Genomic DNA, 27278 nt, shown 5'->3' with positions numbered 1-27278 from the left:
ATTTACTTTAAAAAGAGTATCATTGATTCTACTGTGCACAGCTATTAAAATTTCACTAGATGTCAGAAACCCTGTTTTTCACACAGGGCTAACTGCTCCATCTTGCCTTTTACTATTTCCGTATTTTTTTTTCATTTGATTTTTCTTCAGATAATTCTATGTGATTTCCATTCCTGCTTCTGGAATTTTGGAGGCCCTAAAATGCCCAACTTTGAATTTATTAGAGCTCACTGTAAATATTTGTTAGAGGACTTCAAATTCTGATAATGTTAAAAGGACTATTTACAAAGTAGTCCATTGTAAATCATCCCTTCCTCAAAGAAGCAATAGCCAAAATCTGGACAAAAAACAAACAGATAAATGAATAAACAAACTTATTTGAAGGCATGAGATACAGTTGCCGAAGAGGATAGATCATTAGGAACCAGAATCCTGAAACGAACAATCTCAGAGGTCAGCCTAAATTTACTTCTGTCTCAGGGATGGCTCTTAAGTAACAAGAGTTGAGAAGATAAGATGAGTGACAGCTGAGATGAAGATACTCTAAGTTCCACATTAGACAGCTTCATGAGAATTGGTTTCATAACATGACTGTGAATCACACATTTTATCAGGTTACTCTATTAGTTACAAAATGTTGGTAATCTACAAAGCTGCAGGTTATTTTCAGATCTTCCCTTTAAACTAGATATTTCTAGGACCATCCATGAACCAATTCTTTCAATTTCTATTGTCTGACCTAAACATATCTGGACATGCTCAGTCGAAACCTAAAAATAGCTATCTGTCAAAATCTTAAGCTTATTTGACTTACCTTCCTAATTCATGGCAAGTAGTAAAGAGAGCTTTGCCAAACACTTTCCATGTTTGTTTTGTTTTGTTTTGTTTTAGATTATAATGAATTGAAACTAAGAAGACAATTATGCTCAAGTATTTTTAGTCTTTAGTACATTTTATTTAATCCAAAATACTGCATTTTAAAGTAAGTATAAACCTATTTATTTATTTAGGTCCTGGGGATTGAATGCAGGTCATTATGCATATATAATATATATATATATATATATATATATATATATATATATACATACATACATACACACATATAAATAAATATATATGTATGTATTTATCTATTTCATAATCTTTGCACCTTTTCTTGTGTTGACAAATTTAATGGTAAATATAACTTTTGTAATGAATGATGTCACCTATGTTTCTTTTAGAGTTTAATTTTGTGCAAATAATAAGGTCATATAATCTCTGATATGACGCTCTTGAATCCTTGTCAATATATTACTAGAGAAAATATTCAAATGAAGAAGTAAAATATTCAAAATTTACATATTTTTATAAAAATAAGTAAAAAAGTAAATCTTTGCTAATATTTAATATATGGATTAAATCAGGGCCCTTAAATGTCTTATATATATAATGGAGAGATAAAAAATATTTAAAAATGTCACACCTGCTACAGGATTCATATGGCCTTAGACAGCACATTTGGAGTTAATCAAAGTTTGAAAGACACCAGGCATTTAAAATAAATCCAATTGTAACTTTCAAAATTTTGAGAGTATTTTCTCTCACTTGATCAGCTGCTGCAGAGATTAGGTTCCTAGTTTCTGTATCCAGACATAAAAATCTTCATTACAATTTGTTTCTAGAAATAGGGTAGAAACCAGAGAAATCTGCAGAGCATCTGATTAGTGCTGAAACACAATTAATTGGATGGCTGGTAGATTGGAATTTAGTCATTTTAGGAATTAAGTCCTGTGGGGCACAACCGCCAAAAGCATCCTATATTTCACAGATTAGACAATGTTTAATTAATAGATTAAAAGTAAGCCAAGCAAATCATAAGCACTACTCAGACTTACATTTTTGACTAGTCAAATATAATGTATGGCAGGAAGCTTATTATGCTCATTTTAACAGGAAGTCACTCAATTTCAAGCTAAAAAGCATTTGATGGTTTTGGCCCATAAATCATCCCATTTGCGTTACCACTGTCAATTTGATATATACTAGCTATTTATTTAGCTCATCATATAATACAATTAACAATACATAACAGAGTCCATTATTTTGTTTAAAAATATTCTGCCATTGTATTTTTAAAATATTTATTCAAAAATAAGTTTTAAATGAAAATTGAAAAGGTCATATTAATGGGTTTCAAGCAACAGCATATATAATATTAAGCCTCTTCTTAGTAAATAGATTGATTTCTTTTTTTACCAATATGTTTGTCCTGAGGATGCTAATCACATTTAAGAAGGAGATACATATTTTTTAAATAAATATACCATATATGTAATGTATATTTTACATATATATATTTATTCCTATATTAACACTTCAGAGTTGGGACCATGCATAATCTCTAAAAAATCTTAAAATTAGAAAGATATTGTCAAGAACCACAGTCTCAAAACTCAAATTAATATGCATTCTTCTTTTCTCCCCATTATTCTTTCTAGATTCTTCTCAGTTTCAGTCAACACTTCTATAGGTCTGTATTTCTTTCTGTGAAGTGCCACCAAAGCTTACTCACTGATCTTATTATGTCATAAGAACCCTCCCTTCTCTTCATGAGTATGTCAGTTATCTCCACCCCACTATAGTAACTTCTTTGCCTGCTTATGTGTTAATCAGAAGAAACTAAAGTGATAGGTGAACCCATATCTATAAGTTCATTCTTATTTTACTGAGATCCTGATGGAAGTGTACTCTCGTAAAGAATAGAAATTCTATACCAGGAAAAAAAATGACCAAATTACATTGTTGTGTGCACATATGAATATGTAAAAACAAATAGCATTATATATTCTAATATGTATAATTACAATACATCAATACAGAAAGAAAAGTATTATTCTATCTAGTCAAAAATTTGTGGGACGATATTTACAAAGCCAGCTACCAGGCATTTGCCTAGACAAAATGAGATTGTACTCCTTCTAATTCTTGTTTTTGTGTGTTATGTAATCATATACCAGGACATAGCCATTGTTTTAGAGTAGGTAACATATCATCAATAAGAGTTCCCCAACATTATAAGGTATCATCATTCAAGCTAGTGCCTTACCTGCACTTATAAGAGGTATTTTCTTGTCCTTTCAAGACAGATGCAACTCAGTGATGGAGTATATTCCAGAACCTGTGGATTCCATGGTTATGTGATCCTTGCCAAACTTTCTTGGGTTTAAATGCACCCCTTGGTCTAAGGCAAATTCTAGCATAAATCTATGATAGTAAGTCAGGAATTCTAAAAGTTTTATACAGAGATTTTTAAAAAACAGGCTTTGAGGACATAGATAATGAAGCCATATCCAAAATAAAATTCAAATATCCAGGACAATAAATTACTCCCTATTTTATACAGAAACTTATACTATCATCATATTGCTAGGCTTAGCATCCACCTTGAATTCAGCGATGACAGTAGATAAACCCGTCTTGGTGATAGGGGATTCTGATTTGGGCTCATGCTTAGATTCTACCTCTGTCAGCATGTCTAAGGCCCACTTCATAAATACTGGGGTGATTGATGGCCAAGATAACTCATCAAGTTATGACACCTTTGGCCATCAATTTGCCACTTGTAAAGGCCTTGAATATATTTTTATCTCTGATAATGTCTTCCATAATCCTAAGGTGATGATCATGTATACTACACATAATTCAGCTTCTTGGAAAGATTTCCCACATGACTCTCCAGGTAGCTTAATTTGAATGTGGATATGGTGCAGCAATAGTGCATTTTCAGCTTGCAACAGCATATAGAGGGAGCCATCAACATCTGCTTTTGTAGTATGTATCTATACACTTATTGATTTATTATTTAAATATTTTTTCTTCCTAGATAAAACACAACCAAATAAAATATGAGGAATAAAATTTCATCCACAAAATCAGAATGTGAAGTTCAGTGCACTAAAAAGAAATATTGCATTTTGCTACTGGAATAATAGAGCACATACCATGGATTTCCTTCGTAAAATGTTCCTTTTCAGTGATAATAACCTTGTGAAACTCTTCCATTTGCTATGGTTTAAATCTGTATTTTTATCACAAATTCAAATGTTTCAAGGTGATGGTAATAAGAGGTGGTGTCTTCAGGAGGAAATTAGGTTATGAAAGCTCCATCTCATAAAGAGATTGTTGCTCCTCTAAAAGGAACCTAGTCTTGCAGAGTCTAACTTGGATTCATGGAGGAATGCTTATCTTGCTCATTGTGCAACAGGACAGTCCTAAAATAGAACACTATGTTTTTGGACAAAATGCTGTTAGAACACTGGCAAGCGCAATTTCCTTGTTCCTTTGTCAAGAAGTTATTCCCCTGTTGGTGCGGGGTTGGGCTACGTGGCAGTTTCTGGACTCTTGGTGTCTTGACTTCTGTAAGATTATATGTATATATCACCTCTGGTCTCTCATGGCTATTATATGTAAATTGGCACATACCCCTATAAAAGCTATTTTTGCTGCACAATAAATCAGACACTGTTTTCTGGAACCATCTTGCAAGGGGTTTCTCCATGCCATCAAGCTCCCCACAGTCAATGTTGGAGGGTTAGGTCCCCCAGCAAGTAAGTTAGTCCCATTTTACACTTCCATCATGGGAAGAGTTTTCCCTCTTTGGATGATGCAGCAACAGGCACTACCTTAGAACCAGAGACTGGTCTCTCAATAGACCCCAAACCTGCCAGAAACTTGATAATGGAATTCTTAGTCTCCATGATTATGAGCAATAAGTTTTTGTTTCTAATAAATTATTAAATCTTGGGTATTTTTATAGCAGCATGAGTAGACCAAGATATATAATCAAAAAATAAAGAGGAAACTAATATAACTCACATAAGGAAAAGTAAATAACTTGATAGTTCTTTATCCATTAAAAAATTATCATTAAAAAAATTGGATCAGTAAATAACTTTTAAAAGTTAAGTACAGGGGGTGCTGGGGCTACAGCTCAGTTGGTAGAGTGCTTGCCTCACATGCACAAGGCTGTGGGTTCAATCTTCAATCCCTAGCACCACCACCACAAAAAATAAATAAATAAATAAGTATCAGGTCCAGATGTTTCCACTGGTGAATTCTTCCAAACACTTTAGGAGGAAAGAGTATCAATCTCACAATCTCTTCCAAAAAAATAGAAGCAGAGGGTTACTTCGTAGATGATACTATAAGGCCAGCCTTAGCCTAATACTGATCAGTATCCTCTTGAGTTCATATGCAAAATACCTCAATAATAGAAAAAATTGAATCCACCATGTATAAGAAGAAGTATATGTGAAGACCAAATAAGATTTATTCTAGGTGAGTAATTACAGAATTCCAACTTTCAAAGATCTTTCTTTCCTTTTCTTTTCTTTTTTTAGGGGATATGGGAGGTGGGTGGCAAGACAAGGATCAAACTCAAGAGCACTTAACCACTGAGCCACATCCCCAGTCCTTTTTGTATATTTGATTTTGAGACAGGATCTCACTAAGTTGTTTAGGACTTCACTGAGTTGTTGAGGCTGGCTTTGGCTTTGAACTCACAATCCTCAGCCTCCCCAGGCACTTGGATTATAGGTGTCTGCCACCATGTCTGGCCTCAAAGATCTTTCAGTGTAGTCCACCATATGAACAGAGTGAAGAAGAAAACTTATATGATCATAATTGATCCCACAAAAACATTGATAAAATTAACTCTATTCATCTCTAGCACTCACCCTCCCTGCCCTTATTGTAAATTAGCAACCTCATATCAGAGAAAACATTTGGCCTTTAGTTTTTTGGGATTGGCTTATTTCACTTAGCATGATATTCTCCAATTCCATCAATTTACTGGCAAATGGGGATAGGGGTATAGGAAGAATGTTTGAATGAAACAGACATTATTTCCTTATGTACATATATGACTGCATGACTGATGTGATTCTATAACATGTGGAATCAGAAAAATGAGAAATTATATCCCATTTATGTATGATATATCAGAGTGCATAAATGTGTTCTACTGCCACGCATAATTAATTAAAACAAATTTTAAAGTTATAAAATATGTATCAACAAAATTAAACACCTATCCTTGACTATAATTTTGGAAAACTCAGACTACAGATTAATATCCTCAACTTGATAAAGAAGATTTACAAAAACTACAATTAATATCTATATAATACCCAGAGATGAGAACCTTCACCATTAATATCATCGGAAACAAGGCAAAGATGTCTTCTTTCAAACTCCTATTCAACATTGTATTGAAGTACAAGCTAGTGCAATCAGACAGCATGACCATTTCTTACAAAGCTAAACATAGCTTTACTATGTGATCCAGCAATCATGCTTCTAGGAATTTACCCAACTGATGTAGAAAATTACATGCATATAAAATGCTGCAGATGGAGCATCTTTAACAGATTTATTCCTCATCATCCTAAACTGGAAGCAACAAATATGTCTTTGCAGAGGTAAATGGAGAGAGTACTGCTTCTATATAATAGAATATTAAGCGGCAATAAAAATCAGCTCCAAGTCATATAAATACCTGAATGAATCTTAAATACATATAAAAATAAAAGAGGCCAATCTGAGAATTCTATATACTGTATTATTCCAATTATACAACAATCTGGAAAAGGCAAAACTATAGAGAGAGAAAAATTTATCAATGTAGGCATTTAGGGGAGGAGAGAGCCAAAGAAATAAACAGGTGGAATACATGGGACTTTTTAGGGTTGTTAGAAATATTCTGAATGAAATTATAGTGATGGAAACATGAAACCATGAGTTTGTCAACTATAGACATTTCAGCACAAAGAATGAAATTTAATATATGAAAGTTTTGGAAGCAGAAGGATCTCAGAACGGAAGAACGTGGCAATCTAACTATATTAACCAAATGGATAAAACAAATCCACCAAAGGCACTGACCTGAGTAACTTGAGAAATGAATGGAGTCTGTGATGGTACATGTTAAAAGACACTGCATGTAAGTACTGCTCTTAGTTGATAAATATTTTGCCCACATGGACATGGATTAATCTGAAACAATGACCAACATACATAGGAAGGAAACAATTTAAGACAGATGGCAGGAATCAGGTTTCTAAGTTTAGGAGTTTGAGGATATAGAGCAGCAAAAGGAGAATCCAAGAATTATTTCTGTGGTCATAAATTAGAGTGGGTTCTCAGGTATACACTCATGTTTAACGTAGTATGTATAGAAACAGTTATATCTAGGAATAGTTACTAATTAATGTATGTATATATGCATATATCAATATGTAAAGAAATGCATATAGCTCTTTGATTTCTCAGCTGACACACAGTTGCAACAATTATACCAAGGTGTGTAGACCTTGGTTTCTAAAAACTTTGGTAATCTAATTATCTCTAACATTCTCAATAAAAGGAACCAGGGTATCTTTTTAAAAATGCCCCACTATGTTGATAAACAAGCAAGATGGACTTGACAAATGTTATAATACTAGAGTACGAAACTACTAAAGCAAATCTTTAAAAGACACATTTTTTTAAAATAATGTATGTAAAGTAAAGTGACACAGGGGCCAATTAAAAAAGTTCCTAATGTCCACACCTAGCACTATTTGGGCAATGGAATAAAAAAGTGATATCGGATTAGAACCCAAATATAAAATAAATATTTATTAGTCCATATTGATAAAATTAATAATTGTAAGAAAATGTATGAGGAAGAAATTATTAATCTCCCATGCTGTTAAGTTCAAATAATTAGGTAGATATTTTATTTTCAAGGATGGGAAGCATAACTTCCCACTTCTTGGTTGGACATAGTGACTTTTCTACAAAATTTGAAGTATGTATAGGAGCAGAGGGTAAATTTGCAGTGGAAAAAAACTTTAAAAACCAGTACCTCAGTCTGTTGATTAATGTCAACAGTGATAAGATACATTGATATTTTTACCCTTGATAAAATGTAATAAATATGACACTTTTTCTTTAAGGTCTGACTTGCCAAAACTTATAAGCCATATTCCACTCACACACAGACACAAAGACACACACACACAAACATACACACATACAGGAGATACACACACACACACACATATACACACACACATATCCATATATCTATATATACATATATTTATTTATTTATATAGCAGATAAATCCAAGTTGAGGGAATCGTACAAAATACCTCACTTGTAATAATCAAAACTATAAAGATCATCATCAAAAATAATACAAGCCCTAAGTTTGATAACCAGCATTGCAAAAAAAGCGAAAACTAAAAAGCTCTCTCAGTCAAAATGATATTAAGGAAAATGACAACTAAATGTTAAGGTAGTAGTATGGTGTCCTGTATAGGATATTGGAAGGGAAAGGATATTAGATAAAATCTGAATAAAGTATAAACTTTAGTTAATAATAATGCATATCTCAATATTGGTTGGTAAATTTTGACAAATGGGTTATGGTTTTGATCTAGAATATCCCCAAAGTCTTGTGTATTGAAGGCTTGGTCCCATGTCTGCATTGTTCAGAGGGGTTTTGGGGAAGTGATTTAGTCATGAGGTCTCTAATCTCATCAGTGAGTTCATTCATTGATAGAGTCATAATATGATGACATTATTATGAGATGGTTTAAACTGTAGACCATGGGGTCTAATTGTAAGAAGTAGGTCACTTGGGAGCATTTCCTGGAAGAGTATATCCTGGACTACCCTCCTCCTCCTCCTCTTCCTCCTCCTTCTCCTCCTCCTCCTTCTCCTCCTCCTCTTCTTCCTCCTCTTCCTCCTCCTCCTCCTCCTCCTCCTCCTCCTCCTCCTCTTCCCTGCACCCACCTCTCTCCCAGCTTTGCTCTGCCCCATCCTTCTGTCATGTTGCTTTTCTCCACCACAGGCCCAGAAACAAAGGGAACATGCTGACTATGATCTGAAACCTCTGAAACCGTGAGCCAAAAAATCTTTCTTCATTTAAGTTGTTTCTTCAGGTATTTTGTCATAATAATAAAAAATTGACTAACATATAATGCAACCTGTCAATAAGAGTAAAGACCAGGTTGGAAAAAACATTCAATTTCTCTATGCTATTATACTATTATTTTCCCAAAAATCTAAAGCTATTTTCAAATAAAGTGAATTTTAAAAGTAAATATCTTTGTTTAAAAATTAAAAGGAAAAATGACAGCATGTATTTTACAAAAAGATGACTAAAAATTCATGAAAAACATGCTAATATTTCAGAATGAGTGAAAAAAAACAAGATATTAAGAATGGATAGATAAATAATTGACTTAATGCACAAAGACAAGATAAAATATGAAAATCAAAAGCTGCAAGACAAAAGTGAAATCAGAGCAACTCTGAAAATAACAAATAGTTGTGAGAAACAGAAATGGGAAGCTAAAAGATAAGAAAGGTAAAGGATCAGCTTATGTAGACCCAGAAGACAGAAGAAAACAGGTATGTCTTATAGTGACAAGACACATTGAAATAAGCATATTCATCAAGCCAGAAAACAAAAGAGAAGGTTTGGTGAATGATGGGGGAAATCCACGTAGAAACAAAGCCTATTTTCCAGTGACCATCAATCTATGTAGTGGGATCATGGTGGACTGTGGTCCCAGATGTGAAATCCACCATGACTTAGAACTTCAGAATGGAGAATTACTTTTTTGTTTTGTTTTGTTTTTGTTTTTTTTTTTTTTTTAATTTTTTTCACTGATAATTGCTTTTACTCTTTGTATTTACTTTGTACTTATTTCTCAAATCCCAGAAGATAAGGTAAAGTTTCTTTGCTTTTATACCTTAAAGTTCAATTGTTATGAAAGATCATAGGTGGTGCTCTGCAAAAACATACAATTTCCTGTTCAGTGAAAATAAAAAGTAAACTGGAATAAAGAAAAGCAAAAGAGCTGTGATGTGTGAATGTATGCTTAAAATCTCAGATGTAGCATTCCTTCAAAATAAGATTTTAAAAATGGTCGATTAAATACAATTTTCAATTCAGATGCCATAATTCATCTTCAAGATAAGAATTAACTAGAACCATTAATGTTGTACCTAAATTAATTGAATGATATAATTATTCTGAAGATATATATATATATTAGAGCACAGACATTCCTTTATGGCCTTCTAATAATTAAACACATTAAGGGAAGCATGCAAGTGTTCACTTTGAATCATCCAATTCCCTGTTCATTGCTCTCTTTCTCTCTTTCATATCCTTACTGTCTTCAACATGTCTTAATAAACCAGTGCAGCTTTCTCTGAGTTTCACAATCAATGCAACTCCTTTACTCAGAAAATTCTTTCAAGTCAAAATACCCCCAGAGGCAAAACTCTAAAAAAAGGCAAATGGGAATCAGAATATCTGTTATGCATCTAAATACTTTAATAATTCATTAACATAGAACATTTTTATCTTTTCCTTACACATGACATTTTTGGGTAAAGGGAGAGAAATTAAATATTTTGTAAAAAATATGAAAATAATGGCTAAAATGAATATCTTAAATATTTTCCATATAGTTTTATACTGAGTAGTTGAAATTTTTGAAAGTTGTTTTCCATAAAAGAACAAATTATTTATTTGTGCATAATTCCAAAAACATGTTAATATCTTCACTTAACGAATCAAATTGGTTGGGACAGTTGTCAAATATTCCATTTTATTCATTATTTTTAACCTTTAGGGTAGAATTTATTATATATAACAACTTGTTTGAGAAATGAAAAAATAAGGATTTGAAAGGAAATATGTTATACAACATTAACATGAACTATTCCTTCAATATACCCAAATTTTGCAGTGATTTTTCAACAGAAATAACATTAAAACTTGGTGCAGGAGTGAATTTCTTCTGGTATTAACAACTTAAAAGAATCTTAGTTTTGAAAACATTTTACAATACCTTTTTTTTGTAACATGTATAGTGATCTTATTTACTTCCAGCATGGCTCTATGTTAATCTGATGAAATATTAAAGAATTTTATTAACTCAAAAAGTGGTATTACCTTAGAATTGAAAGAAACGTCAGTGCCCATGTAAGAAATTCCACATTTTACACAAGAAAGTAGAATTATTTATTAATAGAAATCCTCAGAGCTAGCTACTAGTAGAGTCAAAATCAGGTATCTAGATGATACCTGATTTTAATTACATAAAAGGAGGTGTGTTTATGTGTGTGTGTCATTGTGTCTGTGTTTGTTTTATACATATATGGTGGATGAGTATTTCTAGTTCATGACATGCATTCTCTGAAATTTTTAAGTAACTACAGAGAAATTCTGCTCATGGTTTATGTTAAGGAAAATATGATTTTCTTTAATTATGGTTTTATAAAATTCCATTCTTGATTTATATTTAGGAAAATATGATTTATATTTAGGAAATTGAATGATTCAATGTGAACACTTGCATGCTTCCCTGAATGTGTTCAACTATTAGAAGGCCATATTCCAGTCTTGATTTATATTTAGGAAAATTTGTCATGGTCTTGTAATATGGCACACATAAAAGGAAACAAAATTATTACCAGTTCCTTTATTTATCTTTCCAGTGGGCAGGATATCCTGGATTTCTCCAGCAGGAAAGAGTAAGAATTTCATTGATCATACTTATGTTGTATAGAAATTCCAAACAGGAAGCCCGCAGGTACTTTTTTGCAAATTCACATAATATGTGCAAACTACATTGAAATATTCAAAGGATAATTTGTATAATATATAATATAATATATTAAAGATTCAAAGGATAATATAATATATTAAATATTCAAAGGATAATTTGTATAATATATAATATAATATATTAAAGATTCATGGGAAACATAAAACAGAAGGTAGGGATGAAAATGGTTGAATATTGTTTATAATATAATGTGTGGTTTTAGTTTCCCCTTTTTCCTTAAATTCCTCATCCATGAGTTCTATTTTTCTAAAATAAACATGTTTATCTAATGAAACTTTGAGAATAAAAATAGTTAAAAGGTTTTACAAATAAAAAGTTATTTAAAATCATATTTCTAAACATATTGAAATATCTATTTGTGAAAGCAAATTTAAAGTTAAAGTTGGATCTCTGTATCCACAGGTTCTGTGCCCACAATTCAACCAAGGATCAAAAACATTTCTTTAAAATTATGTCTGAATTAACATGTACAGATAATTTTTCTTTTCTTCATTCCCTGAGTAATAGAGTATAGCTATTTACATAGTGTTTACGTCATGTTTAATGATGTAGAAATGTTTTAAAGTAATGGGAGAATTTATTTAGGCTATATGCAAATACTATAAGTTTCTACAGATTTTGGTATTCATAGGAATCCTAGAACTAATTACTCATAGATACTAAGAGGGGATTGTATGTCTTTCAAAAAAAAAAAAAGCATAGTAGTAACTCTTGCTAAGTTTTAAAGTTATTTTTCCAAAATAATTAAAAAAAAAAACAGTAATAGCAATAAGGTTATTTACAGAATGTCTAGGCTTCACTAGTGTTAATTTATCAATCATCAAAAGTATCAAATTGTAATAGTCTGTTCTGAAGGACTTTGCTTTTTAATCGTTTATATAATTCTTTCCTGGCAGATAAATGCTTAAAAATTGAAGTTAAAACAAATAACATAAACCTATTTCCTAAATGAAAACCACTAATCACATAACTATAATGTTCATTTGGTTAGTACCTACCCAACTCCAGCTGCTTTTAAAATCAATTTGTAAAATCCCTTGAATGGGAAAATATTAAGTCTTGTGGGAACAAATGGCAATTTACATTTGTTTTTTGTATGCTACACGACAGCTAGATTTATTCCAGAAGACTCACTGTCTGTTAATGAAGTGGCCTGAATTGAAAGCTAGCAAGAATGTATGCATAATCAAAGAAAACCACAAAAAAAAATTGAAAAAAAAAAGAAATAATGAAGAAGACAAAAACAAAAACAGAAGATGAATCCCTGAGAAGATTCAAGCAAAATAGTAACATACAAAGAGGGCCTGAGAGGCATGAAAATCACATACAGATAATTATCATCATGTTTTGCCCAAAAATGCCAGCTAAGTTGAGCTTCTTATTTTTCATGGTGTTCAGGTTTTGTTTTTTTTTTAATTAATAGTAATTTTGGTCTAATTTCATTTGATTTGCTTCATAGAATAAGCAATGCACAATTGAAAATACAAAAGGCCATCTTTGACTTTGTGCAAGTTATTTAGCCTCCCTGAGCCACATTTCCCATAAAGGTAGAAAGTAGTTTAAAAAAGCAATCATCCAATCTGAAGGCTTGTTATGCAGATAGATGCATTTAACTTGCTTCTTGAGCCTAGTGAGAGCAGGTGCTCTGTCCAGAGCTGGTGCATTCCCCATTATTTTTCTATGCCTACTATAAATATTGTTTTTCTAAGAACACCATTGGTTACTATTTTGAAGCACAATGAAATAAAAATATTTTAGATTCAAACAAGAACTTGAATTCCAGCTATATTATTTCAACTGTCATGACTCACAACATCATTTTACTCACACTCCTCATTTATCAGCTGGATGTTTTAAAGGAAGAAAAGAGAACAAAAGACCTTTCCACTCCAGAATATTGTTGATAATATGAAACCTATTCATTGAAAGACTATCTTTTCTTTTCTACTCATCAAGCCAAACTTTGCAATTTGTGTTTTTGAGTCTGATTAGTGTGCTGATTCTGTTTCCCAAGAGAAAGTTTCCCCTTCCATTACCTGAAAAACCACAGGAGATGATTTGGTTAAAATAGGGTGAGTTCACAATTCACAATATTGTGTCCTCCCTGGGCTTGTGAACTGCTATAGATGCAAAGTCAGGTAAAGCAAAGCTGCTGTCTTAGAAAAATCATAAAACCACTCCTCCTTTTTTTCTTTTGCAAGCTGCATTAATTGCTATTGCTCTGCTCCCCACTTTAAAATTCTATCTACAGTTAGGCCTGGGGTTGTTTTTGCAATTTGAATAGATGTGGGTCTTACTGTATGGCATTCTTCCCTCTTCTCTCAACATCCCTTGACTTGGATAGGAGGTTAAAAATTTCATTTCTCAGCTCCGGTTTCTCCCCGCCTTGTCACAAATCTTCAAAAGTCTCTTTCAAATAGCCTTGCCAAAATGAACAGAAACATAGAGATTCATTTTACTTGCCAATAATTAGATTAATCAAATCTGAACCTCTTAACACTTTCATTCCCTTTTTCAGCAAGTCTGTCCTGCTAGGAACAAAGTAAAGACTTAGGGTTCTGAATAAAACCTATTCACAGACCTTGCAATGGGTAGCTGGCTATTTGAAAGTAACTAAAATATGCATTTGTAATAGGGATTCTATTTTCTTTTTAACTTAAAGCTTTTCTCTTTTTGAATATTTGATTCAAATGGAGAGCCACATTAATCTTCCGAATGTCTCTGACTCCTGACTGGGAATGGACTGAGGAGGGTAGATACTACACATTATTCAATCCATTCTGTATGTCTAGAGAGGAAACAGAGACAATGTGATCAAGAGGAAGGGCAGTGGGTATTCTCATCTGAACACTCTGTAATCATCTTGTCTATTATCTGCATAGCAAGAATCAAATAAGACATTTAGAGCTGTTTTTCAAAAAGAAGATAAAAGCTATAAACTAAGGAGAATTAGTGTAGTGAAAATATTGTTACATGAATTCTCAGAGTAGGAAAGAAAATTAAAATAAATGAGTAAATATGTATGCATATGTGTGTATGAAAATGTAATTGTAGGAAATTTCAGAATAAACATTAGCAGAAGCATATTACCTAACAGGATGTTTCCCATCATCATCATAAGTGCATTATGGCTATAAATTGAAACACAATAGGATTTATTACTATTACCATGTCTTCTTAGTAATGAATTTTATAGTATTACCTTTTTAAGGGCAAAATTTCTAATTATGTTCAGATGAATATGTAAGTTTGTCTGGTATACTCTGATTAGAAAGGTATGCTCTGATTAGAAAGTACATGCTTTGCTATGAGTTTACCATATTGTAATCTCAAAACTATAGAGAACATATTGATGTAGAAAACAAAACACTCTTTCATAAGGGGCAAAGAGATTTCTTAGGTATAAAGGAAATTAAGATTAATGAGGCAATATTGGCTGGGTTAGCGTGTAGCAAACAGTTCCCTGTAGGTATTGTACATCTACTTTGTAATATTAATATATATATATATATATATATATGGCTTTATTTTAAGAAAAAAATAGTATTTGCCATAGAATTGTTCTCCACACAAGTTTTTATTTTCACCTACAGATCACTGGTAGCCTGTATTAATATGTTTCTTTTTATTTAAAAAAATGAACCTAATACATATATAATTCTGATTTCTTCCTTTGGTTTAGTTTTAAATAAGAGAAATAAATATGAACCCCAAGAAAAATCATAGCCAGACCCTAATCTATTAGAGATTTAAAATGTTATTTAGGGAAAACATTTAGAATTTTTTATATAATCAGGAAAAATAATCATTAAGAGGCAGGTTTTCACTGCAACGTACAGGCATAGTCAATGGCTTCTTGAATAGGATTCCTGTAGCTCAGGAAATAATACCAGAAATTGATAAATGGGGTATCTGCCAAGACAGAGATGAAAATAGTTTTCTTCAGAGAGACACAATAGTGAGATGGTTAAAAGTGTGGCAACAAACTGCCTGGGTTCCCAGTCTGGATCCTTCAGTCACAGACAGGGTTACCTTGAGTTGGTAATTTAAAGACTCTGTGCTTCAGTTTCTTCATCTGTAAAATTAGGCTAATATATCAAAGTCCTGGATATATAATTAGATGAGCTAATGTATGTACAATACTAAGATTAATACAGGAACATGAAATTGCCAAATAATTGTTAGTCTACATTATTTCTTCAAAAGGATTAATATGTTTAGATTGTGTCGAAATGGTATAGTTTTTTTATATTTTATTTTTTAGTGATAGTTGGACACAATACCTTTATTTTATTCATTTATTTTATGTGGTGCTGAGGATCGAACCCAGGGCCTTGCATGTGCTAGGCGAGCGCTGTACCACTGAGCCACAACCCCAGCCCAAAATGGTATAGATTTTATGATATTCATAAAATTTATTTGGTTTCAATTTTTAACCCACTTCTGTCATATGTCACAATTTGAAAAATACAACCTAGAAAGAATTTATTCAAAAGGTAAAAGTTTGTAATTATTTGTTTATTCTAGTTATTGTTATTTTTCCGGATATGTTTACTTTGTAACAAATAGCTATATTCAAATGTATCCAAACTCATAGTGAATATTTTAAATTGTAACTTTCTACAATTAATTGTTAAGTAAAGCTTTTAACCAACTCATCTAGACATGAATGTTTAGAACTGTCTGGAACTGGAATAGTATCATTGAGAAAGAGAAAGGTGGATGAAACAGCATTTAGCAGATTATTACCTCCTGATACAGAAAAGAATTGTATAAGGAGACTATTGATACACTATATAACATAGACACCATACAACATAATAAATATCAGTGTGATAGTAATGAAGCAGTTTTTATTTAAATGAATAAGAATAACAACATTTGATATGTTTTTTTTAGTTTATTTGATTTACTACCTCATGTCAGGAGACCTTATAGTTTATGTATATTGGCATGATCTCAAGGCCCCAGAAGTAAAAGTTATGGGTAGATAATTTATTTAACATGATCCCTTCCTAAAAATTTTGTTTACTATTTGGTATTATTTGAATATTTAAATTTTAGGATTGCATCTATATTTACATATAATTAAAGTCTGTATATTTTAATAAAATAAAGATATTTGCATGCACATACTTTTTGCAAGTAAAATAATTGTGCATTAGTTATTTCTGCACTGAGGATTGCTGCAAATAAATTCTAAATAATTGTTACTAATCTGGCAGGCTAGAAGAGACTGATATACCACATTATAGTTTGCAGGAGCAGATACGACAATTATTCATGATCAAGTAGGAATTTCCAGAGAATAATCTCACCTCAGTAGTACATAAAAGTAATTCAGTCAAATATAACACAATAAATGGCTAAAGCCTATTAAAATCTTGGAACTTGTTATTTCTATACAGAAAATAGCAAGCATATTGTAGAGTAAACTGGAAACTGAAAAGAAGTAATCTAAGATTTCTTCCTAAAATATGGCTCACTTATTGCATTTGTTCAAAATGTATTATGTGTGTCTATCTGGCTCCAGTACTACAGACACAATTCTAGATGTTGGCAGTACAAGACTGAATTGACTTGTCCATTGGATAAGGCAGGTAAGGGTCCTGCCTTATTGAATGAATTGGGTGTGATAAATCCTTTGCAGATGACTTTGGGAGTAACATGGAAGGGAGCAAATATCCACTCGCCAGATGTCAGGAAATGGGTCCAGTTAGGCAGATGTTAGAGATAGGCAAAAACTCCTCAGAACATAGGGAACATAATGTGCAGTGGTCCTGGGGAAAGTGAGAGGTTGTGGTTGCAGCAGCAAAAGTAATGTCAGGGAGAAGAAAGGTAGGTTGGTTTGAGAGGTATGTGTGCTTTGGGAAACGACTTATGGCAAAGAACACAGATTGAAGAAATAGCCCAGACTTCTTGAAAGAATGACAGCCATTAAAAAAAAAAAAATCAGGTTAGAGCAGATCTGTGAAAGTCTCATATAACTTAAGGGAAGTAAAGGTCAGATGTTAACTGAATGAAGAGATTCTGTCATAATGATCCTTATTTCTACACTGCCTGTTACACCCAGCATCTACGTTCACTGTTGAATAACAAACACCTCTTACGTAAAGATTTTTTCAATATGAAAAATTTAAGATTCACTTAGACAGAAAATATACTTCTAAAATTGTATGTCAGAGTAACTCGAATATTATATCTGTCTAAACATTTTAATTCTCATGAGGATTCTAATATGATTAATTGTGTAGTTTAGAGCAAATTAGTTAATTGATGTGTGCCTCAATTTACTCATCTGTAAAATGTAGAAACTGGGTTTGATAATACTTAGTATCTCATTCAGATGTAACATCCTTTAGTAACATATTCATTTTTGAAGAACCAGTAAAAGTGGTCATCTTTACTATTAGAGATTATCCTAAATTTTCATTTCTATGTCAAAATGTTTTTCATTCTTGCATTCAATTTAGACCAACAGATGTTTGATAGAATTCAAAAGAACAAGGACTAAACCATATGTGAATTTTAATATCACCTTCTTCTACAGCTCTTTCATTTGTGTTCAATGAGTTTTACTTCTAGTTATTATGGGGAAATTATGAAATATAGATTAATGGTTGCATTTTTATACTTTTGATGTGTTGTTTAATGAGGTATGTGCTGTTTTATATCTTACATCAAAGAGACATCTGCTAGAAACCTTCTTATCATACACATCAAGTGATTTTTGCACTAATAAGTATAATCATCTGAATAATAGAATATGGTATCTCTTTTACATACCAATGAACTGATCTTATAATTTGGTTCCCATTTTGGAATAGGTTTACATTTTGAACTTTAAATATCATTTATTATCAGACATGCTATTTGTGAAATAAATGTGTATGTAAATGAAAAATAAAATAATTACAAGATATAAACATTTAGCATTCCTCTAAGTGAAATAATATAGTTCAGGAAGTCTCTATAATGATGAGAACTCCATCATTAATATCACTGTTTTGGTAGACATCAATCACTTTGGCTATAGGATATGCATTTTCAGTCACTGAAAATTATTAGTTTGATATAAATAGTCATTTATTTTAAATGGGAGCATCAATTCAAGTAGAAAGATAGTATACAGACAAGTACTCTACATGTTACCAGATTTCACAAAGTCTGCCTCCTCTTTCATTGGCACGGAAACCTTCACTTTATGCCTGCATGATTTAAAATCAGATTTTTACTTCAGTAAATAAGTTTAAATTCAAAATTTTATTTCAGTAAAACTCTGTGATAAATGTGGACATTTTCTACAGCTGTAAAGTTAATGAATCATAAATGGAGTACTCAATATTGAATTCTAAGGTTTTTTGGCAGAAAAAAATAGGCAATTGTAAGTATAAAACCAGACTTACAAAAAATAGAAAAAGGTAAAAATAATGCTATAATCTTTACTATTTTTATATTTTTTGCAGGCCTACACAGATATTTTACATAAACTAAACAGATATAGATTAGGATGATGGCATCCAAATTCATAATGTTCCTTAGTAAGTATGATGGGAATGTAGTAACTAAAAATTTTGATTAGAAGATATTCAGGTTGAAGTACTAAATATTAAATTATTTATCAAGATGAATGAATGAGTTATTCACTAACAAGGCAATTATTACACCATCCCTTTCATTCCTAAGTAGAAAATAAATCCAACTCACAGTATTAAGTGAGTTTTTCATGCAAAGGTGACTGTAAATAATCATTTAATTTTTGTATGTGAACTAAAGAGTTCTGTTTAAAAATAAAATCACAAAAACCTCTCTTTGAAAATAGTTTGCTTACATATCTTTTAGAAACATTTGTTACTGTTTTTAAAACTAGTCTATATGCTAAATTTATGGAAGTATCAGACCAAATAGAAGAAGTTCTGCCAGAAAATGAACGTAAAATCAATAACTGGGATGGTATTAAAAACAAAACAAAACACGATAATGATGCCTCAAGGGACCTAAGTTCCAGTTTCATTTCTCCCTTTAACTTGCTTTATGACCTTGGTCAAATCATAGCCTCTTTGGGCCTCATTTTCTTTATATCTAAAGTGAAAGAAATTGGGTGAAAGGATACTAAGGTCACTTTAAAATAATAAAGATTTCATTTTTCAGTAATGCATTTCACTGTTAATTTGGTGGTACAGCACTTCTAAAGATGCACCTTCAAAACCACTGTAGCAATGTGCCATCTCTGTTGCTTTCCTATGTATTTAAAATTTTACAAAGCCTGCTGTATTCCAGTTGTGTATTCCAGATAAAACTCCATAATTGTCAATAATGTGCTGGTTTTAATTTCAATCAAACATAATTCAACCATTAATCCAAAAGTACTCTTCAGTTATGAAACAGTTCTATGAATCGCCTGTAGCATGTTGCATTATTCTAACATTGTTGATCATTTTCTGCATCTGAGCATCTCAGATAAATTACCAAGTCTCTGTTGACATTTGAATTAAAATTTCTCTGTGTTTCACTCCTACATACTTTTGGATAAGGCTTTGAAAATCCAGGGGATAACAGTTTAATCTTACTTCTGTTTGACCTTGGTTACCTTAGCTCAGAAGAATATACAGCATGTCATCGATCTCAATTCCTAAATTCTATGCCCTTTATCTCAATTATTATGTAATAAATTGCTTTTTATACTTATAGGTCTGAAAAATGACTTGTGAAAAAGAGAAAGATTGGGTTTTAAGACTTAGGACAGAGGAAAAAATCTACTTTTAAGCCCAAAGTAAAGGTCTTCCTAAATGTAAGGGGAAAAGTTGAGAATGTCATATATTGAAGATGCTTTTCCTAAAGTAAAATGTAGAAATACTGTAAAGTAAAATTAATTTTCCTCTTGAGAAATGGAAACTTAAATTGAAATCCATCACTGAGTTAGATAAGAAGGAGCACTGATGTTTTGCTGCAATGAAGATGATTATCCAAATGTGTATGCATGTGCCTGTGAGTGTGTGCTCGTGTGTTGTTATATTTTAAAAGCAGTTTCAATCTTTATGTGGAATAAAAAAAATAATTAAAAAAATCTTCTATAATCTTATACTCCCAATGAAAGATCCTTGTCAAAAATAATCAGACCTGAACCACAATAGGCATCCAGTTCTAATTACAAAAAAATACATAGGCTACATGGACAGCTTTTATAAATTGTTATAGGAATGCAATCAGAACACTTAACCTGGAAAACTCTATTGGAAAAAAAAAAACAATTCATCAACTGAAAAAAATTGCAAGAAGGAAAAGGTAACCAACAGGCTAAGATAGAATGAGAGAACACCAACAATATGCAATGTGCAAATCTTATTTGGATCCTTACTGAATTATACTAACTACAAACTTTTTTAAAAAATACATTAATTAATGAAAATTGAACATTAACTGGATACATAATATCACCAAAGAATCATTTTCATGTTCTCAGGAAAAATATCTGCTGTCCTGACCTAATGCAGGACTAGTTCTCTATCTCTTGGTACATTACTTAATAGAGTATGGACAATGTACCAATGTGTTAAATTTGTTGAATTTTCTTTCCACTCGTCAATATCTTAATATATGGAATGAAGTAAACTTTTCAAAGCTATAAATTGCAAGTATATAATATTTTAAAAAATCATATTCAGTCTAAGAATCATGACAAAGAGTTTCAAGACACATTAATTTATTCAAATTTGTATGCTACATCACAATAATTTAATTTTCTTCTCAGACTTTGTACTTTATGGTGAAGGTCAAAGGTTTAAATTTATATGCTCATCTCTCCTTTTGGATTTCAACTTAGTCCTAATTGAAATTTGACATATATGCCTATTAGTTGAAATTATTCCTTTTCCATGCTTCATTAACAATGCACTTTACTATACTACAACGATAATGCTCATAATAAAAGTCTCCTATGCAATGTGGATTACATTGAAACATGATTGATTATCTCAAATGTAACATGGAATTCATATTATAAAATTTCATATGCTGAAATTGAGTCTGTGACTAGAATTTCAATGTATACTAAAAGAAGCAAAATCAGCTTTCATTATATGAAAATGACCAAAATTCAAAAAACAATTATCTTCTTCTTGACTCTGCACCAATTAGGGATAGCTTCAGGCCTATAGTGCAGTCACTTTATTTTTAAGAATTATCATTATACATTATAAATAGTTTTGGTGTATAAAGTTTTTGCAGAGTGGCTGTTTATATGCTATTATGATGATTTCATATTGAGTTCAAAGGTTGTATTTTCCAAAGGTATGACTATTTACTAAATCTAATTCTGCAAAGTTCACTTAATAGAACAACTCTAATATAAATACCTACTGATTTTCTTTCTAGCATCATTTTCTTTTTTCTTCTGCCAAAGGTACCCTGGCTTTGCCTTTTCTCTGTGTTGTAGAAGTCTGAAGTCCCCAAGGGGCTTAAGCTAATCAGTAAAGGACCTGACCACAAAGGTTGGTTTCAAGACAAGCTTGAAGCATATATTTGCTGAGACTTTGTAGGAAAGAAGTTTTTCACTTTTATGGAAAAGAAGTAACTGAAGAGAAAATATTAAGTTCTGAGCACTGAAGGAGTTTTTCTACCAAAGGATGAATCAGTATGGGAGGGGGCAAAATTAAAAGACCCTTAAAAAAATAGACATACAACCTTGACCAAACATTCCTCAAACCTTTCCTACCCATCCAGATTCTTTTTTTCCCATATACAAGAAAAATGTAATTTTTAAATGCAATTCATTGAAAGCCAGGTGTTGTTTTTTTTTTTTTAATTTTTGTTTTCTTTTATAACAGCTTTAACAAATCGGTTCAATTGTGAATTGTAAATTGAAAGGTTGAGAACTTGAAATGAACTACTCTGCTACTCTGTGTGTAAGAATGAGTTTCTGAGAAAGATCCAGGAATGGGCATTTTCACAGTCATGGTTACATGATTCTGATGTAGATGGTCACCCATCAGAAATGTTCTTTTCTCTTTGTCAGAATTGACCAGAAGCTTTGATAATAATACACATGCATAAACCACTCCTGACACCTCAGACTTCCCATTTCCAATTAATTGGGATGAGATTCATGTAGTACCTTCAGAACTCTAGAAGCATGTTCCTACTATGGTAAAGAACTGATATTTCAAAGCAAGGCTTCTCAAACTTTTCTTTTCTTTTTCTTTTTCTTTTTTTTTCCATGAGAGATAGAACCCAAGGATGCTTTACTTCTGAGATACACCCTCCAGTTCTTTTCATTTTTATTTTTATTTTTTACGTTTTAGAAAGGGTTTTGGTAATTGCTGAAACTAGCCTTGATAGCCTTGAACTTGCAATTCCAGAAGAACTGGGATTACAGGTTTGTGTGACTATGCTCTGCCAAACTTCTAAAACTTTAATGTACAGACAGATCATGTAGAGATCTTTCAACAATGCAGACTCTGCAGTAGGTCTGAGTTAGGACCTGGATTTCTGAATTTCTGACAAACTTCCAGGTGATATCCAAGCTACTTGTTCACAGAGCACACTATGAATAGTAGCAAAGTAGGTTATCTTTAATAGTGAATGAATTACAAAGATTTACATAAGGGGAAAATAACACTGTATTGAGTCAGGTGTTGAGAGCAAAAATCCAGTTTGAAGTTCTAGGAAAAGTCCAGCCTCACTGTCACAGATGAAATTTGAGCCATAGGACTTAAATGTGGATTGCAGTACAGGAACATACATATCAATAGGAAAAATAAAATAAAAGGAAAATAGAGTAAATGAGAGAAAGCAATAATATTAATTTTATAATTATTAAATTTGCAATGAAAGCAAATGAATATTTGAATTTATATTACAAAGCATATACAATGGAATCCGAACAGTTTAATAGCTTTTTCTGTATCATTAATTTTGAAGGACAGGAAAGTCCATTTAAATGTTATGCATTTAAGGGAGAAACTAGGTATTAAAGAAATTAACAGTTAACAGTTGGAAAATATTGACTTGGTAGCAGGGAGTCTGTTATCCTTGCTGTTATCCTGAACATTTCAATTTCAGAAAGTTGTATGACTTTCGAATCTCCTCCATGTAAGACATTATGCTTGACATAAGGATTTATTTCTGGTATTCCATCAGTTTCTAATTAATAGCACCACTGTGTGCTACATGATGTGAGAATTGAAAATCTCTAAACAGTACCACAGGAACACCACATTGCACTTCTACTTGAAAAACACCTGATCAGTTACCCAGCTGTTTCCTCCAGATGCTGTCAGCAAACTCAAAGATCATTGTTTCACTAAAACTGAGATTAATTTGACTTAAAAGATCTTACTCACTATAGAAAAGTAAAATATTAAAATCAAGTTTAAATCACCACAAGTATACACAATACGAACTTTAAGAACTTATCAGATATGTTTCTGAAAGCTTTTTCTCTGCATTTTTATGAACCTAAGTACAAAAATATGTGGTTTGTATATTTCCTGTTTTTAAGGAAAAGATATTTTCTTCTCTTTGAATAAACTTGCATGAAGAAAAGAAAAATGTCATTATTTGTACAGACTAATGACAGATTTCAGTTTAAGATGAAAAACTTGACAGATGGTGACTGCTACTGAAATGAAGAATAAAATAAAATACCAATAGTATCTCCTACTAAGGCTGATCTGAAAGCAACCTATTAAAGCACATCCAAAAGGAGAGAGTTTACATCTCTGTGTGTGTTTTACTTTATAGCATTTTTATAAAAGAATGATTTCACTGGATTGCATGAAATAGTGTTATATCAGGATTATATTAGAGTCATAGGCATTAACATTTGTTATTTATAAAGGGTGTTATGAAATTTAATTTCCAGTATATTTTTATAATAAAATCAGAATGCAAGCAGAAGCCCTGCATAACTCTGCACTTAAATAGCAAACTAAATATTCCTGTGATGTTATAATTTTCTTTTGTAGATTCAAAATTATACAATGACCTTTAAGCCTGGGCTATTGCTATCTTTTTATCCTTGGGAGTATTACTTGTTTTCAGTAGTTATGTATTTCATCTATTTGCTTATCAACTTAAAATAAAAATCTCAGGAAAGAATACAGTTACAGCACTTAAGTCAGTATATATCAAGTTCTACCATCTATATGGCCCTAGGTGTGTACTATCCTGAGAATTGTGGCTGTCGATAATATGGCATATTTAAATACCAATATTTATTTCTATGACCTATATCCTTTATGACCAAAGCCAATCTTAGTCTATGAATAAAAGTTCCTCATCTTCAACAATTGTCACAATGGATTAAATTATTCATACTTCCTTTGAAAGGAGAAAATAACTATTGAAATAAAAGTGGGGTTTTGAATACAGTAATTTCATAACCAAAGTAAAATTATTAAGCCAATAAATAAATAAAGGTAAAATGGAGGCATTTTAATTCCACCATGAGAGTAATAGCAACAGTAATAGCAAAAGCAGTAGAAGTGGCCCAAAAACACATGTATTAAGGATTTGCTCTGTGCCAGGAACCAGGCTAAGTCCTACGTATGTTATACATCATTCCCAGTCCTCTGAATTAGGTAATTTCATCATTCCTCTTTTACACATGAGGGAACCAAGGCTTGATGAAGGTTTAATTAATTTGCCAAATTTCAGATCATCTTCAAGTGGTACACCCAGGACTCAAGCCTGGATATCAGGCCAAAGCCTATTATCTTAGCTAAGCTGCACTTGGCAGACAGAAAGTTGGACAGGTAAAAACACAAGTAAATATATTCAAATAAAATTGCTCTGAGATAATTTTCCAGGCAAAAACATTGTTCTGAGATAGAAAGTGTTGCTAAAATCTTGCTCACTGAGATCTAGACTGAATAAGCCTGAGAAAGAACAGTTTGTTAATACAGCATGTGGGTCATATCACTTTTATCTGCGACAAATGGAATAAATTATAAATATTTTCAAGTATTTTAAATTTAAACCATGCTCCAACATGAAGAATAAAATACCTCTAGATCAGAAATAGAAGAGAAATTCTCAAATTGAGTAGTTTCTTATGTGATCAAACTGTAGTAGAAAGTTCTGGAGTTCAACAGAAAGCAGTGGGACCAGCATTTTTCTCTCTTGCAAAAATAAAAACAATTATACCCAAATAGGATGAGGAACTGGAATCAACTTCCCAACATGGAGCCCAGAATTGGGACCCTAGTTGTCCTCTCATCAATGTACACAGAGAGAAAATCATCCACAGACATAGGGGTTTATTGGTGGAGAACAATATGGGAATTTGAAAGGGATTTTTGCATTTGTGAGGTCAGAAGTACTATCATGCAGATTTATCATGAGTGACAGCTAGCTGAGATACTATGAAAGACCGGTCTTTGAATTCTGATTGCCTGTGAATGAGAAAATTAGGAAACCACAAAAGAGGGGGGAGAATAATATTCTATTGTGTATATATGCCACATTTTTTGAAGGACATCTAGGTTAGTTCCACAGTTTAGCTATTGTGAATTGTGCTGCTATAAACACTGATGTGGCTGTGTCCCTGTAGTATGCTGCTTTTAAGTACTTTCGGTATAGACTAAGGAGAGGGACAGCTGGGTCAAATGGTGGTTCCATTCCCAATTTTCCAAGGAATCTCCATAGTGCTTTTCATATTGCCTGTACTAATTTGCAGTCCCACCAGCAGTGTATGAGTGTACCTTTTCCCCCACATCCTCACCAACACTTATTGTTGTTTGTATGCATAATAGCTGCCATTAATTGCTAGCGATGATTAACATTTTTTCCTGTATTTGTTGATGGATTGTACATCATCTTCTGAGAAGTGTCTGTTCATTGTTGGTGGAGATTGATTGATTGGGTTATTTTTTTTTTTTTTTTTGGTGTTTATCTTTTTGAGTTCTTTATATACCCTAGAGATTAGTGCTCTGATGTGTGAGGGGTAAAAATTTGTTTCCAAGATGTAGGCTCTCTATTCACTTCATGGATTATTTCTTTTGTTGAGAAGAAACTTTTTAGTTTGAGTCCATCCCATTTATTGATTCTTGATTTTAATTCTTGTGCCACAGATGTATTATTAAGGAAGTTGGGGCCTAATCCCACAGGATGGAGATTAGGGCCTGCTTTTTCTTCTATTAGATGTAGGGTCTCTGGTTGTATTCCTAAATCCTTGATCCATTTTGAGTTGAGTTTTGTGCATGGTGAGAGATAGGAGTTTAATATACACAATGGACTATTACTCAGCAATAAAAGAGAATAAAATCATGGCATTTGGATGGAGTTAGAGAAGGCAAATGGATGGAGTTAGAGAAGATAATGCTTAGTGAAGTTAGCCAATCCCCCCAAAAAACAAACGCCAAATGTTTTCTTTGATGAAGGAGGCTGATTCATAGTGGGATAGGGATTGGGATCATGGGAGGAATAGAGGAACTCTAGATAGGGTAGAGGGGTAGGAGGGGAAGGGAGAGGGCATGTGGTTATTAATGATGGTGGAAAGTGATGATCATTATTATATGAAGTACATGTATGAAGACCTGAATTGGGGCTGGGATAGTTGCTCAGCGGTAGAGTGCTCACCTCCCACGTGTGAGACCC

This window comes from Marmota flaviventris, chromosome 11 (genome assembly GCF_047511675.1).
Source record: "Marmota flaviventris isolate mMarFla1 chromosome 11, mMarFla1.hap1, whole genome shotgun sequence".
NCBI lineage: Eukaryota > Metazoa > Chordata > Mammalia > Rodentia > Sciuridae > Marmota > Marmota flaviventris.
Note: the sequence above shows the minus strand (reverse complement) of the source record.